The sequence below is a fragment of the Vespa velutina genome, chromosome 6 (assembly GCF_912470025.1).
Source record: "Vespa velutina chromosome 6, iVesVel2.1, whole genome shotgun sequence".
NCBI lineage: Eukaryota > Metazoa > Arthropoda > Insecta > Hymenoptera > Vespidae > Vespa > Vespa velutina.
In genome coordinates this window covers 4,809,613-4,816,940 of record NC_062193.1, presented here as the reverse complement: position 1 = coordinate 4,816,940, position 7,328 = coordinate 4,809,613, and the positions used below count along the sequence as shown (strand labels likewise).

The 7,328-nt window shown below is 31.0% G+C and overlaps 1 protein-coding gene across 3 annotated transcripts in view; it reads left to right on the top strand.

Annotated features, from left to right (window-relative positions):
• The first annotated feature begins 1,697 nt into the window (after nucleotides 1-1,697).
• Nucleotides 1,698-7,328, top strand: part of LOC124949861 — a 99,651-nt gene continuing 94,020 nt past the window's right edge. For 2 of the 3 annotated variants that reach the window (XR_007101181.1, XM_047495629.1), the window contains exon 1: nucleotides 1,698-2,371. The gene's annotated coding sequence lies outside the window, so the exon portion shown is untranslated. The remainder of the gene's footprint in view (nucleotides 2,372-7,328) is intronic. The other variant, XM_047495630.1, reaches the window with a different exon arrangement.

Sequence of the window (7,328 nt, the reverse complement as noted above, 5' to 3'; positions counted from 1 at the left end):
AGATAGAAAGAAGAAAAAAAAATGAAAGAAAGGAAGAAAGAAAGAAAGAAAGATAGCATGGCCCTTCCCATCTGAGTTTTTTTTTGTTTTCTTTTTTCATTCTGCGATTCTTACGAGGTAGGGGTAGATGTATTCCTACTTTTTTACCTCATACACCTCCTACCCCTCTCCCTTTTCACCCTTTCTCTCTCTCTCTCTCTCTCTCTCTCTCTCTTTCTTTTTCTTTTTTTTTCTTTTTTCTCCCTTTTCTTCTATTCGTAAGCTCTGCAACTTCAGATTGCGTTTGCTTTTCTCCAACGACGAAGACGAAGACGACGACAACGACGACAACTACGACGGAATCTTCGCCGCAAAGCGAGAGCTTTATTCTAATCTTCCTTCTTACTATCATCGTCCACCTCTTTCTCCTCCACGGCAAAACAATTAAGCTTTCCACGAAATCTCACTTCTCTCCCTCTCTTTATTACTCCTCCTATTTCTCATCCTTCTCTTTCTCTTTCTCTGTCTATTTTTCTCATTCTTCTTTTTTCCTTCCTTTTTTCTACCCCTTTTTCTTCTTCTTCATCTTCTTCTTCTTCTTCTTCTTCTTCTTCATCTTCATCTTCTTTCTTTACTTCTTTTTCTTTCGTTTTTTTTTTTTCGCATCTTTATTGCCACTTTCGTTTCCACGACCAACGATCATACCCCTCGATCATCTTTCGTAAGTACAATTTTCCCCGTTTCTTTTCTTTTTCTTTTTTCCTTTCTTTCTTTTTCTTTCATTTTTTTTCACCGTTTCTTTTTTCTCTCCTACTCAAGCGTTTCTTATTTTTTTTTCTTTTTTTCTTTCTCTTTATATTATTCCACAACTCGATGAAATTGTATCACTTAAGCGTTTATGAGCGTGAAATTATTATATTTTAATTGATTTTTAAGAAATCTTAGACAGAGAGAGAGAGAGAGAGAGAGAGAGAGAGAATTGAAATTCGAATCCTCTCATTGATTAATAATATAATTAATCATAGATATATTCGACGATTAGGAATTTACTCGAATCGTTGTAGTAATATGAAAGGTAAGAAGAAAAAGAGAAGAAAGATGATCGATGTTCTTAGCGTATAGAAATATCTATTACATTTAGATCAATTTCGTGAATCAATCATGATGCCAGAGCCACATCGATATAACGTAAAGTACTACGGTGTAATTCTCTTGGGTTTTAGATTTGGAATATTTTCGATTAAAAATATCATCCGTCGATAATCTAATATTTCGTAAAACAATACATTACGATAGATTAATAAAACATATTAAATGTATTATTATCAAATTATTATCTTCGTTATTTACGATAGATTTATATTTTGTTTATTAAAAATTATAGGAATGTGTATTAATCGATAAGTAAGATTTCTACTTGTGATAACGTCGATAAATTTTCTTTCTCATTCCATCTTTATTTCTTTTTCTCTCTCGCTCTCGTACTTTCCGTACGGACGTTCCGACATTACCGACGTACAACAAAAATATGTATTTACCTCGTATACGCGTATTGTTATCGACATAGGATAACACGATCTCGAAATGATCATTATTATCATCGGAGTTGAATAGTTTCAATGGCGTATCCCGTAGAGAATGGCGTCGCTGATCGAAAATAATCGTGAGCGCAGGATCCGGGATTATACACGATCGTGTCCTATGGGTCGTCATTCGGCAGGAGTTTAGTCGGTGCCGGTCCCGAAACGCGTTCACGTCTGGACATCCTGCGGGACGAGAAATATTAAGGATGGCAAGGGATATGTACATTTGATAGGGCGGTCCATTAGTGAGGGGGGAAAAGGAGGAAAACAAATTTTTCAAGCTACGACGGGGCCTTTATAGTGAACGCGTAAAGAAAGAGAAGAAGTTAGATTATTACGGGATAATGAATCTCTTCGGGGAACAGAGAGAGAGAAGAAGAAGGGTGCGCAAAACGTACGTTTAGATTAGGCTAAATAACACGTCGATTTGTCGTGGCGTCGCGTACCAAATCGTAATATCAACGCCGTCATCGCCGTCGTCGTTGTCGTTATCGTCATCGTTGTCGTTGTCATTCTCATTATATTATATTATATTATATTATTTTGTCAAACATAATATCGTGTCTCCTCGAGATGACGCGACCATATCAAACGTCCAAATAATCTTCTTCTATATCTACAGCCATTTTCTCTCACTTTCTCTTTCTCTCTTATTTTCTCTCTCTCTCTCTCTCTCTCTCTCTCTCTATCTCTATCTCTATTTCTATCTCTACCTCTTTCGTCGCGTTACCGATCGTTCCTGTCGAAAAGGGAAGAATGTTAAACATTCTCGATGACACCTACGCGACGAATGCTAGTACAGGATAAAGGTGAGTAATGTATTCACAAAACGTCGCGTGATCTTTCGATCGTCTAATTCATATCGTTATATATATATATTTATACATACATACATACATACATATACATACACACTTACATATATATATATATATATATATATATATATATATATATTCTTTATCACGATTTAAAGAAAATTTATTTTTCAACAATCTTAGAAATGTCTATCGACGTTACAGATATAAAATCGATTTCCCGACACACCCGACTCGTATATCGAGCATATCATGAAACGATGCATATATTAGTATATTATAAACTCTATAGTTCTCTCTCTCTCTCTCTCTCTCTCTCTCTCTCTCTCTCTTTCTCTTTCTCAGTCTCTCTCTTTCTCTTTCTCAGTCTCTCTCTCTTTTTCTCTCTTTCTTTTTCTCATTCCCTTATTATCCTTATCATATATAAGGAACACTCTTATAATGTTTATAGTATATTATTATGAAATAATCATGAAATAACTAATATACACATATAATGAATTTTTCTTTTGCTTTTTTTCTCTTTTTCTTTCCCCCTCCCCCTCTCCCTTTCAATTAGCGTATAGAAACGATATAATAGTAGAGATATTACATTCGAGTCAATTGTTAAGCCCGGTTTTTTAATATCTTTCCATTTGCTTGGATTACAATTAAGTGCGTTCCACCGAATGGAAGGGCTCTTTAAGCTTTACGATACTCCTGCTATAATTCGTTCGATACAGACGAACACGAGAATGGAATTAATTTATGAATTTTCGATTGGAGAAATTCTATTGTCAATATAGTAATAGGTTTTAGAATCATAAGGATTAAAACACGTATACCGTTGGCAACGATTTATCGTTATACATGGGAATGAATAATTATTAATAATATATAAATAATAATTATTGTTTGATACTTTTCAATATATTAAATTTATACAACACATTAACAAATTATATATTTATTTATTTATATATATATATATTTATTTATTTATTTATTTTATTTCCAATATATGTATAATAATCGATTATCAAAAATTTGTTTCCCTTTAATCGTCGACGAATTGTTAACAATTGTTAGATCGATATAGTAATAAATCGTTTAGAATTGATAATGCATATTGTGTCGTACGATGATAGGTAACGACGGTAATGTTATTGACAGACTCTTATCAAACTTCGATGTCTTTGATCTTCAAACTAGATAGACTTCGATGATTACTATGAAGTCGTTGCCACGATACCGAAATGGAAACCTCTCACCCTCCCCCCCCCCCTCCCACTCACCACCGCCCCTCATTCCCTTCATCCTTGTATTCTCATTCCTACGATATATTCTTAGAGTCTACCTTTAGTTAACTCTCGAAAGCTTTTAATAAGTTTCTTAAGGTAAGATGAAATCTTAGTTAGTTGCATTAAATTCGAATTCGCAAAGCTATATATATATATATATATATATATATATATATATATATATATACATATATATAGACAGGAATGTTTAAAGATGTCATCGTTAACATAGATCGAGAAAGTGTTAAGAAACTTTATTTTTCTTTTCTTTTTTTTTCTTTTTTTTTTTTTCTTAACTTTAATACTTACTCCTTTAATCTCGTTCAATTTTAACTCTTAGAAAGAGTTACTATTTTACAAAGAATATTCTCGACTTTTCCCACTTTATTCCTATCCTTCGCACTTTCGACCCTAAGCGAAAGATAAATGCGTATGCATAATTAATGAAATATTTCATATAAGAACCTCATACATACATAAATACATACATACATACATACATACATATGTAGATACATACGAGATGTTTCGAGAAGTGTGTATATATATATATAATAATAATAATAATAATAATAATAATAATAACTGGCTCTTATAATGCTTTATTAATCAAAAAGATATACTCTCTGTCTTTGTCTCTGTCTCCATATCTCTCTCTCTCTCTCTCTTTCTCTTGATCTCTCTCTCTCTCTCTCTCTGTCTGTCTTTCTCTCACTCTCTCTCTCTCTCTCTCTCTCTCTGTCTTTCTTTTTCTATAAATATATAAAGTTAGTACTTGAAAGTTCCTAGATGATTTTAAAATTGCTTAATTACTTTTCTTTCAACATTTTTTTTTTTTTTTGGTGTTAATTACTTTGTCGTTATTCATGTCTCGTGAAACTAGAAATCTAGGAACTTTGATGTCATGAGATATATAAAACAAAGTTTTTTAGAGAGAGAAAGAGAGAGAGAGAGAGAGAGAAACGAAAATTTCTGCATGACTTATTATTCTTACATAGAGACATTCGAATCGAACCAGTAGACATATTTATTATCAAAGAATTGCATCAGCATTTTCCTTTGAATTTAAAAGAAATATATTTGGAGTATAGGTATCGTATTTTATTTTATTTTTCTTGTATGTATTCTTTTTTTTTTCTTTCTTTCTTCCCGCTTCATTTTTCTTTTTTTCTTTTCTTTTCTTTTCTTTTCTTTTCTTTTCTTTTTTTTGTCTCCTTTTTCTTTTTCGTTACTTTTGTATCGAAGGAAAAGAAGAGGAACATGTTCTCTTTTGCTAGTACGATCTTTCTTAAGACATATTTTTCCTTTTGTCATAGCTACTTAGATCAGAATGAACATTTCTCCTATGCTTTGCCATAGCTATGGATGCCTTTTATTCTTTGGGTTTCTTTTTTCTCTTTTTTCTCTTCTCTCTCTCTCTCTCTCTCTCTGTCTCTCTTTCTCCTCGTCGACAAGCTCTATTTTATTCGAGTGGATCTTTGCAAATTGGATGCAATATCATATGTTTTATAAATAATCGTACAGAGGTATAATACGTATATGTATACTATATTTTTGTAATATTTATATATATATACATATATATATATATACATATATATATATATATATATATATATACATATATATATATTTCTTTTATTATATTTATTTTTATTTTATTTTTGATTGAAGAGAGAAAGAAAAAGAGAATGTAATTTATATACATGTGTATGTGTGTGTATTTATATATATATTAATTTATTTACATACATAGGTATGTATATAAATAAATGAAATCGTTGGTAGTATATAACAATGGAAGAAAATTCACAAAGAGAAATCTTGAACCGGAAGACGATTTTAACCAAGTCACACTACTACTTTTTTTGTACTTTCTCTTTTTTTCTCTCTCTCTCTCTCTCTCTCTCTCTCTCTCTCTATCTCTCTCTCTCTGTCATTTTTCCTCTATTGCTCTCTTGAAAAGCTTAAACAAACGAACAATGTACAACACGAAACGCTAAAAGCGTTTCTCGTAATAACACAAGTGGAATTCTTGCTTCGTAGTTCCTTGACCCTCGAAACACCACTCGCGAGAAGATATTCAAACTATTCGCGAGTATTCGTCTCACGTATAACGTTATACACGTTACTCGCTTTGTTTGTTAACAATGTTTGCGTTTGCCGATACGTTTTCTCTTATCCTCTTTGACGACTTTTGTTTTTCAAAAAAAAGAAAAAAAAAAAAAAAAAAAAAAGAAGAAAAAAAGAAAAGAAATAAAAAATAAAGGAAAAAGACGAGTGCACAATATAATATTTACGTACATCGTATAGGCGTAATAAAAGTAGAAAATAAAAGTTTTAAGGAAAAAAACAATGAATTGTAATAATGAATCATAATAATTATGAAAAATTCGAAATAACGTTATGTACCTACAGAATGATCCAAGAATTTCTATTACTCCGATGATTTTATTACGATAGATTAATTGCCTGTACTTTTCTTGAATTATTCCCTTTTTCTTTCTTTTTTCTTTTTTTCTTTTTTCTTTCTTTTTTTTTTTTTCTTTTTTTTTTTTTTTGTTTTTTTGTTTGAATTACGTAGTCAGGCATGGCTGTGTAATTTTACTACAAGACATTTTCTTTTTTTTTTTTTCTTTTTTGTTTGAATTACGTAGTCAGGCTTGGCTGTGTAATTTTACGATCTGAAAAGAAGATGAAGAAAGAAGAAAACCGTCGGCCTAAATAGTCTCAAAGTAGAATTAATTGATTTTTTTTTTTTTTTTTAAATCATCTAGAAACTTTGTATGTGTATTTATGGTTAAATATTTTTTTTTTTTCTATGTTGGATAATCCGCGTTTTTTTTTCTATCTTTATATATATATATATATATATATATATATATATATATATATATATAAGGGATATAACTTTTATATAACTTACGATAGAGGAGAGTAAGAAAATTATCGACGGAATTTTTTCTACGAAATCCTTTTTTCTTTTCTTTATTGTTTTTGTTTGTTTCTTTCTCTCTTCTCTCTTTTTTTTTTTTTCTTTTTCTTTCTTTCTCTTTCTTTGTTACCATGTAAAAACAGAGAACGAGGTAGAATGAAGATTCGTATAATGGCGGCCGTTTTTTTATTATACTACCTTGTAGACGCAAAAGGGTGGAAAGCTTTATCTTCGAGTGATGTACGATCGCGTCCGTGCAGAGAATATCTTGTCGGACGGACGGGTGGAAGAAGGGAGGATAAGGGGCATAAGGTGTAGGAGGGAGTTATACGGGGAAGAAATTATGATTTCGTTTTGAATTATCGTGCTAAAGTACCGTCAACGACATTTGCAGAATAAAATGTTCTTTCTTCTTTATACTTTTCTTTCTTTCTTTCTTTCTTTCTTTCTTTCTTTCTTTCCTTTTTTTTTCTTGTTTTCTTTTTTTCTTTTTTGTTTTTTTTTTTTTGTTTTTTTTTCTTTACTTTTTATCTTTCCTTATTTATTTATCACTTTTTATTTTTTATCTTCTACCTCTCGTACTTCATTTTGCGAGTATCTGCATGCATATATGTCTCGCCTACTTAAACGTTTAAAATATTTATCGGTAATCGTAAGAATGGCATTAAAAAATTTTTCTAAACGACGAAAAGTCCGAACGAAAGAATTTTCTCATAGATATTTTTCTTTTTCT